This window comes from Manis javanica, chromosome 4, assembly GCF_040802235.1.
Source record: "Manis javanica isolate MJ-LG chromosome 4, MJ_LKY, whole genome shotgun sequence".
Taxonomy (NCBI): domain Eukaryota; kingdom Metazoa; phylum Chordata; class Mammalia; order Pholidota; family Manidae; genus Manis; species Manis javanica.
Window position 1 is genome coordinate 122,436,333 of NC_133159.1, and position 13,533 is coordinate 122,449,865.

Sequence of the window (13,533 nt, forward strand, 5' to 3'; positions counted from 1 at the left end):
CTTCCTTAGAAAACAGTTTGGAATGATTGATATCATGCTCTTTCCTATGACTGTTATATGTCATTTATTGCAGAGCAACTTGGAAATAGTTAACTTGAAGAATAGGCCAAATTGGGTTGTGTTGTCTTTACCACTGGTTAGATGCTTTCAGCTTGATGTCTGTTCAAATCATTCTTGAGCCTGAGTAGAACTAACAGACAGTTTTAATATGAACTGCTTAGCATTTTCCATTAAACAAAATTTGTTCAGGGATTTGGATAGGAAAGGTTTTGTGTTGTGCCACACAAATTTTCTCTTTTGAAAGTTAGTTTCATCCAGATGAACTTTCTGCATGTGAATGAATATTTTAATTTTTCAGGCAACATTTTGTGTCTACATAATGTGTCCTACAGGGTTATATAGGATGAATCTCTTTTACAGGGATACTTCAAGTACTCCAAGCTCAAGGCTACCTTTCTGCATATCTACACTGGCCTCTAACAGCACATAAAATGTCACCCTTCAAAGCACTATTCTTTACTGAGGGGAATCACCACATAGTCATTCATCTATCAAGCACTTATTGAGTATTTGTATGAACTAGGTATGAAGACATAACTCAAAATGCTTGACACAAGGTCCTCATTTAGAATTGGAAAATGGATATAAAACTTTTTTTAAAAAGGGCATATATCACTATTTACAATAAAGCATATTTTAAATGCATATTTAAATATGCACATAAGATATATATTATGATATTGGAGAATGATATCAGAAAATATTTGGCAGATAATATTAGCAATTCATGGCTAATATAATACCATTATATTTTATGACCATGGAGACATTTGAGCAGGTGTATGTGAAGATGTTTTACTCCAATGAATCCTCTGAACCTCTTCAGTGTAAACACTTGGCTCACCCCTCTCTGTAAATGGTAGCGATAATCTCCCCTACCATGGAAAAAAATGTATAGGCCTTTCCTCCACAAGACAGCATCTGCTTTCCTTAGGATCTTCCCTATCTGCCCCTCCTGTTTACTAAGTCTATAATTAGAGTTAAGCCACTGTATAACCCAGCTTGAGATATGATGAACCTACTAAAGGAGGAAAAAACTAATACTATAAATGAGCTGCAAGACTCAACAAGCATGTACAACCTTTGGGTTTCCACCACTGCCCAGCCACTCTGACTCTACACACAGATCAGTCAGGTTAGGATAAATCATGCTGTGCTAATAACAAGTGACTCTATAATTCAGAATCTAATTAACTTATCACCATCACACTAGTTTATTTACTATACAGCTACGAAGGGGGAACTGCCACCAAGTTCCATGAATTCTTCCCTGTGGCACCCAGACCGATGGAGCAGCCCCAGTTTGGAACAATGATTCTCCTTACAGAGAATGAGGGACACACTGGCTCTTAAATCTCACTTTAAAAGCTATCGATATCACTTCTCACATTGCACTGGTGAAGCAAGATTCGAAGCCAAATTGGCCATCATCAGGGCAGGTAAGTATTTTAGAACAGACAGGGAATATTTCAAACAGTTAATACAATGTGCCACATCTAACTACTTATTTTTAGTGGCTGAAGAGGACTCCAAGTATGAATGTACTCTAATTTATTTACCACTTCTTCTACTGATTCATATTTTGGTTGTCTTCGTGTTTCATCATTACAAACCATGTTGAACAGAACATGTATCAACACATACACAGTTGTCCAAATATCATTTTAGATTAGGTTTAATAAATCCAAAGAATAGAATTATTTCTCTGATCTGAAAATCTTCTGATCAGCCTTTATACATTTCTTTCTCTGACATTATTTTTTTTCCTTTTTCTTGCATTTTTAAATAGCTTCATCCCTGTACAAGGATGTGACAAAAGTTCTAAAAAAATGCAACATATGGCAAGGCAGAGTACAGAACCACCTTTACCTCTGGTCTTTAAGAAATGAATATTTTTATGTTTAGCAAGGGCTATCCTGCATTGGAGAGGAGCAAGTATTGTCTGCCATGCTCTGATATTTCTTTGCTTTCCACTGTTTTGTCTTTCTCCTTGCACACATAAGTTGCATAAGAAATTAATTATTTATAATCCCTGTGACTACATTGGGTCTAATAGGTGAATTCTGAACAACTCTGGAATAACTTCTGTTCCCCCACATCCACCCCAAGGCCTAACATTGAGCTGATGTTTCTTGCTTACATTGATCTTTTCCAATTCAGAGATCAAATTTTGTGTAACATTCTCCTAATGCAGAGAATAGGTGTCAAAGAGGTATTATCAGAAATAACTCAGAAACTGCCAAACATATATCACTATAAATACTTTAAACCCACATGCTTATTTGTGGTTGTAAGTCTTTGCAGTATGAAATAATCCTATTTTGTAGTAGGGTGAAATCAAAGTTTACATATTCAAAATTAAATATAACATTTCACATGCTATACAAAGTGTACCATTTTAAACAATTTTCAATAAAAGACATATACACCTTCAGTTTTTATTCCTTCATTAGTCATGAAAATTATGTTGAAAGTCATTTCAGGCCTTAAGGACAATTGCTGGTTGAAGGTTTCTGAAAATGAGGGAAATGAGATGGGTCTGTATTCTCAAGCACACATGGAGGAACTGGGCTTATGTAAAAGTTGGAAAACCTTCTTTTCTATAACAGAAGAAAAAGGAGAAAGCACATGTGTGGATGCCTACAAATTTCAAGTTTTTATATGGATCAGTTAAAGGTTTTCAGAACTGATAGGCTGAACATGGCAGAACCTAATGGTCAGGAATTAAAATTCTGTCATCAGGCACCCTACATTCAGACTTGGGCTCTAATACTTAGGAATTATGTGACATATAACAATTTACATGAACTCATTGTACCACAGTGTACTTAGCTGTAAAACAATAATAATAGAATCTATGTGTTTTTAATTAGATTGATTTGAATCTCAAAACCATTCACTTTCAATATTACTTTAGGCATTGAACACATACACTCCATTCCTTGGATTCCTTGATTTAAAATGGGCACAAAAATGTCACTTAACTCTTTGACTTGCCATTAGGATTAAATAAATACTTCAAATAAGGTGTTGTTGACATTCAAAAGTGTGACTGCTTCGTTGCTTTTAGATATTGAAATAAGCTACTTTAGGGTATTTTATTATTTTCTTCCCTAGTACTAGTTTTAGTTTTCTGTGGCACTTAAGAACAATCACCAGAAGTAAGGAGAGACGGAGGACACTGATGTAATGTGAAAGGCTGGAGGGCTATCAGTTTCCCCTTCGCAGGCACGCCTCAGAGATATGTGGGTTTGGTCCCAGACCATTGTGACAGAATGAATACACCAATAAAGTAATTCCAATGGGTTTTTTTGGTTTCCAGTGCATATAAAAGTTATGCTTGCACTGTACTGTCATCTGTTCAGTGAGCAGAAGCATTATCTGTAAAAAAAGTAATGCACACATCTTAAAAACTACTTTATTGCTGAAGTATGCTAACCATCATCTGAGCTTTCAGAAAGACAGAATCACAAATCACCGTAATAATAATGAAAACATTTGAAATATTGTGAGAGTTAGCCAAATGTGACACAGAGACAGAAATGAGCAAATGCTGTTGGAAAAATGGTGATGATAGACTTGCTCAAAGCAGGATTGCCACAAACCTTCATTTTGTAAAAAATGCAGTATTCTGTGAAGCACAATAAGAAGAGATATGCCTTATACTTAACATTAGTAAACTGTGTAGAATATCTACTCTGAAAATTATTCTCTGGGCTTTATGGCAACTAATTTATTGTTGAGTTTTTTCTATTTAACTCAGCTGGATTCTCTAAAATAGGATCTGAATATTAAACAATGAAATGATCAAAATTGTTCATAGTTCAATTTTCCTATCCTGGTCTCATGGATTGTTTCTTAACCTAGAGTCAGCAGTTAGTGTTTGTAATACTTCCCAATGGGCCTCTTTAGGGGTGGACAAGGAGTGGAGTTCTGTAATCACCCTACAGATGGGACTTTCATTCCATGAAAACCTTGTACTGAGTCACATTAAACAGAGAAGATTAGTGTCTTCTGATTTTTGGGAAATCGCTCTGAACTTTCCCTGGGAAGCCTGGTCACACAGTGGAGACCTCAGTACCTTGTCTTTTGACCTGTGGATATATATTTTCCCTAAGTGAATGGAAAATAACCAGAGAATAATGATACAGGTGAATAACGGTGAGGGTGGCAATGAAAGATGCAGTATTTCAGAAAACAGGATGAACAAGGGAAGAGATTTTAAGCCAGAAAAACAAACGGTCTGGTACTACTTGCTGTCCTTGGCAGGTTAGAGAAAACAGTGGAAAAATTTGCATTTGAGACATTTTTTTTAAATGAAAGTCACTAGTGGATTTTAGAAAATGTTTCAAAGCCTTAATATCATGGGGTATAAACCCTTATGGTGTCTATGACAAAACTTGGCCTCGGAGAGAAATAAACACAGATGTACTACCCCTCGGTATTAAATTAGTGGATACAAGAAAACTGATGGTGAGAGATCCCTCCTGCCTCCTCCCGAATTGCCCTTCTGTGACTGACATTCCCTCTCTGCTGTTGTTTTTGTCTCTGTTTATCATCTTATTTATTTCCAGATGTGCTGCATGCAAAATATGGAATTTTTGGTCAGAGTGATGTAGTTTCATCGTGTTTATTTTTCACTATTTATCCCTTATAAAACTGAACACATTTTTGTGAAAATGAGGAAAGTAATAACTACCTCACAAGTCTGAGTGAATTATTATAGGAGCCATGGAGAACAATAGATTAGGAAACAACTCCCAAATAAGCTCTAATAAGGGAAGTTTCCTGCCTTGAGTCAACAAATACGGTGACCTATGCTGGCTGGATCTCAGAATTACCTTAGGCATGATTGCTAAGTGACTTACTTTCACCCACAGCCTTTTGAAGAGGACTATGTGGTAGCTAACTTGCTCCTGTCTTAGAATTGCGTGTTATGTTTTTTCGACATAAATAACTTACCATTTTAGTTTACAGGTCTCCATATTAAGAGCAGAAACACCTTCATCCATGTTTGGAGTTAAAGCAGATCACTAGATCCTGGACTGAGCCTAACCCAGTATTAGGTGAGTGTCCCAGGGAAGTGGGTGAATGTATTTTTTAATTGGAGAAAGCGTGACTTCTTTTTATCAGAGGTGGACTATGAAAAAGGCTCTTTGGATATTTATTCCGAATTCTTCTTCTCTCTGTATGCATATGCCACTCTTCTCATAGGAGATGTCTGTTTTCCCTTTCCTTTAATATGGACTGATTTTGTGACTTGCTTTGGCAAACAGAATGTAGGCACTTGTGGTAGCTCTGTGCCCAGCTTTAAAAGACATGGAAGGTTCCTCTCTACTGCTCGTAAAACCTGGGAAATAAGAAAAGAATAGAGTCCATGTAGAGAAGAACTGAGGTGCCTAAGCCAAAAATAAGCACTTACTGGAAGACATGATGAAACCTTCTCTTACCTTTTAACTTCAGCCTAAGTCTCAGCTGTTGCTGTAACCTGATGACCCCAGCGAATGTGACATGGAACAAGAGAACCACCATCTGTGCTCCGACACATGAGACATAAATAGGCATTATTTTAAGCCATTATGTTTGGGCTGTATTTTTATACAATAGATAACTGAAATGGTTTATTAAGAAAACAACTCATTTCAATGTCAGAAAATATAAAGGCTTTTTGTTTTCTTTAATACCTATTCATAAAAATCCCTTAATTATCATGATGATAAGAACATAAATAATCATGATACTTTGTTCAATGTCATGGATTACATTTAAAAATTTCAATTCTGAATTTGAAGACTGTCTCTGCAAATTAAGAGTTATTGTACATATTTCTGGTTCTTTGGCTAATTCTGTGCTATTAATGAAAGAAATGAAAAAAATCAGTTTTTGAGTGGAAATAACATTCTAATTTCAAGCAGAACTAATCAATAGAAAACTACAAATATCTTTACTTATATGAATGGGGGTAGTCTGGTCTTAATCAAGTCCCATCTTATGCCCCAAGATTAGTTTTGCTTGTCAGCTTGATAACATTCCATTAAAAGAAGGGCTTACTTCTAATTTAAAAACTAGAATACTATATCTCCAATTAATGGCAGAACTATCCTTGAAGCTGATAAATCACAGCAGTATGCTGGACACCAGTTATAGCTCTTTCATTCATTTTTTTCAAATGAAAATGGATATTTGATCTCTGGTTATATCAAAAGACTATTTGAAGATGTCACAAGTTATATTAAGAAGTACAAATTTTCATAAAGCACAGGAGAAGAGAATAGCAAGTAATGATACTATCTTTGAGTATATATATATATATATATATATATACACACATGTTTTCATATATTTTATATTCACACATTTATATATTATGTGTATATATATATATATTTGTATATTTATATTATTATATACCATATATTATATAATTATATAATATCACTTACAATAAGTATATATATCATGTACAACAATATCATATAACATATAATTTATATGCTAGTAAGGTTGAGGTTCAGCTATAAGCAGCCAGAAAAAGTATAGATTAGAAAAGGATGTATCTATTACATCTGATTTGGGTAATTTCAGAGGCTAGAATGGGATTCTACTATGTTGAGGACCCAGGTTCTTTCTACTTTATGAATCTGTTATGCATGGACTCTATTTCTAAATTTACTACATGATCTCCTCTAATATTATGCTCACAATTCAGCCAGGGGAAAGTAATAAAAGACAAATTAAGGGAATGCCCTTACTATATAAAGAGATTTCTTAGAATTTACATGTCAGTTACTTTTTATTGGACAAAAATTAGTCACAGAATCACACTTAAGTGTGTTGTAATTCAGGTGTATAGATTTAATACATGACATTCATGTTCTCATTATAAGGAAGAAGGGAATATGTACACTGGGATATAACATTTATAACTCAACTGAGTGCTTATTGTAATGATTTGATAGTTAATTTCTTGTAGACATTCCACTTACATGATACATGGATCCTGCTTTTTAGAAAGTTCACACATTTTATTTAAATCTATCTAAAGAGAAGATACATTCTTTGCTATGTAATAAATATAAATACATAGGTATTCATCTTAATATAGCTGGGAGGGGCCAATATGAAAGTAATTTATATAATGAAAATGAGGACTTAGCCATTTGATAGATGTTAGAGAATAGAATAGAATAAAATAGAGTAGAATGGAATAGAATAGATCTGAAGATATGGGAGAGGCTCTTCTTGGTATGAACTCTGTAATTTGGAAGAAACTTTCATATGCAGTGGCTCAGGCAGAAATTACAAAGGCTTAGAAACTCAAGAATAATCTATTCTTTCCAGAAATTTAATTTTGAATAACAAAATGAAAAGCAATGTGAGCATGTGAGCATAATATCACATGTTTAGTAGAAGGCAATTCTCTATGCAGAAGCCTTTCCTCATGTCAAAAGACATGTGTAACATTCCAAAGCGAAAATCAAGAGCAAAGTAAAAAAAAAAAAAAAAAAAAAAAAAAAGAGGAAAAAAACCCTGGACATTTAGGTCACTCTAAATGGTTTGAAATTTGTTTTAAAGAAGATGTCTGACTAGTTTCAACCCATTTCATTTAATAGGTCGCTGTGGTATGATTTTATACTATTTTTCTTGCTTGTTCTGGAAAGGAAAAATTCTCATACAGCATTGTGTTACTGGTTTACAGACTTAAACATGCCCAGGAATTTAAAAATCAGCCTTTTTCTCCCCCTCCTTTCTTTAGTTTTTTTAATCAAGACATATATAATTTATGCTCCTATACATCTAGAACCAACTGTACTCTGCAGATTTTTTGACCCCGACAGGATGCATCTTGGAACTGGCTCACAACGTTTTCTAGCAAATTTGAAAGTCTTCAGCTTATTTATTTTATCAACATTCATTTTCCTTGCCTTTCCCTGATCCTCACATCACCACAGTTCTCAGTCTGAGTTGTTCACATCTCCCACTTGCCCCTTTTACCAGGCCTGAGGTCTCCTACCAACTGGTGTCTGAATATCTGACCCATGACTACCTTGAACAGGTGTCCTTAGGTCTTTCTCACAATCCCCAGCCACCAGACAGCCACCAGCAAGATAAGGCGGCCCACCTCAGATTGACTGTGTACTTTGCTTAGCGGGGAAAACAAAACAGAACAAGACTTATGATTTTGAACAAAAGAGAACAATTTTGTTTTAGAAAAATAATGGCTCGATAAATGGGTTTGCCTATATATTGATATTTTCTATTAATACATTAATTTCATTGGATTGTCAAGATTTGTATTAAAACACTTCTTGTGAGTCCTGCTGTGTAACAGATGACCCCAAAGCATAGGGCCTTAAAACAACATGTTATTATGTCTGGCAGGGGTTTTGGTGTTAGAAATACAATTGGGGAGACTTTGAGTTTCCACTTCCCCATGTAAGGAGCTTGCAAGTCACCACTCCTTCTTAACAAGTAAGAAGCTAAACAGGTTGAAAAGTCAAGTTCTTCTCATAGAGAGGCAAATACACAGAGCAAACCACTCCCTCTAAGCCTAGAGAGAAAGGCAAGTGGATACAGGGAAACACAGGTACCAGACCTGAGACTCATGAGCTGAGACCACAATGGGAACCAGTGTCGAGATAGGAAAAACTGAACCCCAAGGTAAATTATGTACTTTGGGAAAGAAGGATGTGTCAACATGGGTTCATTCTTGGTAAAACATGTAGCATTATGCATATGTAGGGACAGGTTATTTGGGAAATTTCTGTACTTTAATCTCAATATTGTTGCAAACTTAAAATTGCTCCATAAAATAAACTCATCAAATAAAAAAGGGAAAAAAAGAAATTCAGGCAGAGTTCTGCTAAGTGCTCCATCTTCTTTACATGATTTTGATTAAAGTCTTCAATAAGGTATAAAAGGGGATTGTCCTGAGCATCCAAGTCAGCTTTATCCACTTATTCGGTGCCATTTACGGAGGGGGACAGCTGGAAGGACGGCTGATCTGGGTCTCTCAGAGCCCTACCCTCACTGTGTCAGGGTGGGTGGGCCTCTCACCTGATGCTCGGTCCTCCCAGGCAGTGCTCATAGACATGGGAAATGGGATTTGAGGTTCTTAAGTTCTAGTCCCTAACCTTGCACAGGTCTTCTTCACATTTTATTGGTCAAAGTGGTTAGAGTTTGCCCAGACCAAGGAGATGGCTGTAGTTACAACTATGGATATTAGGAGTGTCAAAGAATATATAGGACCATTAATTTACCTCAGTAAAACTTTACTTAGGTTCTGGAGTAATGGGAGCAATTCATAGTTGTGAAGCAGGCCAGTAAAGGCTATAAAAAGATGGTCATTGGCACAAGTTCTTTGTGGAGGTGTAATATCGAATAAAGTTTTCAAATGTTAAGGTTCATTTTCATGATCTATAATGGCATGTTCTACAAGTTCTACAAATGTCAAAGGTAGCTGGTCATGGCAGGACTTGACTGGGGCAAAATGATCAATGAGTTCAGCCCACGGGGCTCTGCTGACTCTCTAGCATCACTCAATACCACAAGAATGCTTTTTTTTGTTTTAGCCATTCCAAATTTCTTAAAATCCTATGAACCCACTGTCAAAATATATGTTCTTATATCTTTATGGCTATGCACAGCCATCAGCATTCATTTCAATCAGTGAAATCCCATTAATATCTTTAAATCAAAATTGAGTCCCTTTTTTTTCTTGACTCTTATTTTCATTTAATTCCTATATTTCTGAGCTCCAGTGGCCCACCAAGCATCTCTCTATTAAATCTCATGTGTATCCAGACTGATGTTGCAATCCCAGTGTCTTCTCTAAGGCTTTAAGCACTGTTGGCCCACAGAAATTGAGATTTCATTTTTTACCTTTCCTAGCACGCCCCTCCCCCAACAATGAGATCAGTATCCAATGAATGTTTGCTAATTGAATGAGGCTAATTAAATGTTTGCTAAACAAATGAGGCATATTTATGTCTGCCCTTTCCTCAACTACACAACATCTGCTGCCATTTAGTGTCCTAAATGGTACCCCCTCCTCCTCAACAGCAAGTAGCTTTCCTTTAGCCAGTCCTTTTTCACCTGCTGCTTCACCACTGTTTCCTCTTTATCCTTTGCTCTCCTTTCCCCCCACCACCATGCAAAACCCAATGAAAAACCCTGTCATGGATTCAGGTCCAAACAGGAGACTGCAGCCCTGACTCCAGTACCATTACCTCCTCCCTCCATTTCTCTGGTCTAGGGATGACAGTGCCTCCCTGTTGTTACTCATCTCTATTCCTTGTTTGGCTTCTCAGCTCTTCCATAACTAATTTTCTAAATTAAATTCCCTCCTATTTTAAATACTCAGAGATGTTTCTGTTTTCTTGTCTATAGCTTGACAAATACAGTCTCTAAAGGAGTAAAATTTAGAGCCATGGGTAGAGGTAGCAAAACTTTCAAGGTCAGAATGTAGTTTTCCTGATATATTTCTAAGTAAAAACTGTATATTTTCTTAAAGACTACACCATGATTCCACATAATTCATTTCAATCATATTGACTGAAACTATTACTAGTAATCTATGTACAAATTTAAGTAATAAAAAATCGACATGGACATAATGAATCGACACAGTAATTGTAATTGGATTCACATAATCATTAGCCTAACTTCTTCTACGTCAATTTGTCACCCACTTTCAGCTACAGAGCCAACCTTAGCTTGTAAATCTAGAAATTTAATTTCATTGTGTAAGATGGGACTAAATGTCCATTACTCAAATGTTATTTTCCATGCTTATAGCTAAATTTGATGTCCTTGGCCCACATTTAATAGATAGTTCATTCATTTTTGAAAAAATCCATAACTTCCATTGGGAATTGAAAAAAAGCCCCTTCCATTACCTAAAAAATATTTGTAATGAAATAGTTTTCTTCCTACAAAATCTGAAATTTGAATCATTCTCAAGAATTAGAAACGAGATAATAGAAATGACAGTTTTATCAGAATTTCAACTACCAATAATAGCAGTAACAATTATTGAGGAAAACATTCATTGAAGTTAGGTAACATCAACAATTAAATTCATTTTTCTTTCAATGTTGATCCTGTGAAATACAGTGGGTGGGAATGTCTATATACAGTATATACTTCCCATTAAACTTGCAGTCTGCAGTGAATATAACATATTCAATATTCCTAATCCCTTAGTAATTACTAGCAATTTATTTTTGATGCTACACAGCATTTTTTAAAGCATATATGCACTCGCATATTTATTGCTTTTAGTTTTTGCTTTTGGTTTGTTTAAAGATGTCATCTGATGACAAACTTTCTTTAATTGCAGAAAACAGTATTTTCAATAAAAATTTAAATTAACCAGCTTAACAGACATAATTATTTTTATGTGTACTTATTCCTTATCAACATTAATTTGCATATATATGAATATATGCATACAATTATACACTATACTTAAGTAATAAATTTTGAGTCCTACCATGTACCAGAAGCTAAGAGTATAGATGAAAAAAAGAAAAAAGAGGCCCTTTTTGCCCTTAAGAAGTTCACAAATATGAATACAGAAACTGTTCAATTTTTTCATTTGTCTATTTCATATTTGATATTGCCATATAATATTCTTGGGAAATAGGGATCAAGTAGACAGCTGGAAAAAAAAGTTAACACGTGAAAAGCTCAAGAAACAAAGTGACACAAACCAAAACTGGAAATGCATGTGCTAGTGTATTGACCTTTTTTTCCTGAGAAAAACACACACACACGCACACACACACAGTTTGCTATATGTATCTATATATGAAAAGTCTTACACTGCCACAAACCAATGTCCCCTCGTTCCATATGTTAAGTGGTTCACCAGTATTAAAAGGACCAATTTACATAGTATTGGTATTATTCTTTAAATAACTGAGAGATTTGTAATATTTTAAAGAAATACCATGTATTTTAATAATACATAAATGAGTGAATATCAAATAAATGTTTAAAAAATATTCCCAAGATATAAACTAGAAGAATTAACCCTGTATTGAATAGGAATGCAATTTAACCATAAGTTTTACCTGAATGAATTAAATAACCATGAAGCTGGTTAGTCTATCATTGTGCAGAGAATCTTGCTTACACTTTCAAACCAATGCCCTCTGCTGAAAGTGTAGGACTATATAGCCTTTGTAAAAAGAGGATTTTCCAGATAAAACCCAAAGTGCTGAAAGATAAAACAATATTAGAAGACACAGGAGAAGTTAATTTGCCAATGAGGATCTGACTTTTATGTCATTTTGAGGAGTCCTTGTAATTATTATTCTTATAGTAACTTAAATTCTTTCTTTGGAGGAAACATATTTGTGGTGGTGTTCACATTGCTGTTAGAATAAAGGGAAAAAGAAGAGAAAGAGTGAATATTAAAATGAAAGAAAACAGAGAGGAAAGTTCCTTCTTGCTATATTAACTTAGGGATATACTGAATGGAACAGTCTTGTTCATACTTGCTTGTATTGTCTCTTTTGGAATAACTATTTCTCCTTTTCTAATTCCCTAAGTCCAAGATTTATTTCAACAGTGAACTCCAGGACCATCTCCAGGAAACCTTCCTTGATCTTGCCCACCACGAGTCTGAAGTATGTGCCCTTCCATTGTGCTGCTGTGGGTCTGGGCTGTTTGGCAGCACAAGTAGTTTTCACCCACCTGCATAAAAATCACTCACATCTACTTCTTCTATTAAACTGAGGCTCCCTGACTACAAAGATGGTCTGATCTGTTTTTTATCACTAATATTTAACCTGGCACGACTCAGTGCTAACATTAACTTTATACATTAATTCAAGAGCAACAAAATGAGCACCTATTATATACCAGGCACTGTGGCAGGCACCAATGACACAACATTGACCAAAATCAGACACATGGGTACCTGCCCTCATGCCCTGTGCAGACTGAGCAAAACTCCTGGAAACAATGACAAACACACACCACCTACATCAGCAGCACTGAGGAGCACAGTCATGAACAGCCATGTTCAGTTCGCTGCTATAGCCTTGTAGGATGTCACCAGTCAGTCTGAAGTTCTATTATCTGGGAAAAAATTTCCTTTCATTTTAGTAGTTCTTAATATGACAAATGGCATTGGTTCCAAATCAGAGCTCTGCCATCAATCAATCATCCTGAATCTTAAAGCCCTTTCTCAGAGCACAGGTGAAAATAATAAATTCATTTAGGACAAATTTCTATTCTATACAATGCATGCTAACTTATAAGGAAGAAAATGCCCAGAGAAAAATTTTCACACTTCAGAAATGGTCAATGATAAATGAAATAAATGCCAACTGAAGCTTTAAAGCGATTATAACTGAGTAGTATACTTTGGAAATTTCACAAGGCAGAGAGAATTCGGCCTGTCCCTGTCAGCTCGTTTTTACCAGAATCTGCCTGGGGCAGGAGAGACACACTTTTCAAAGA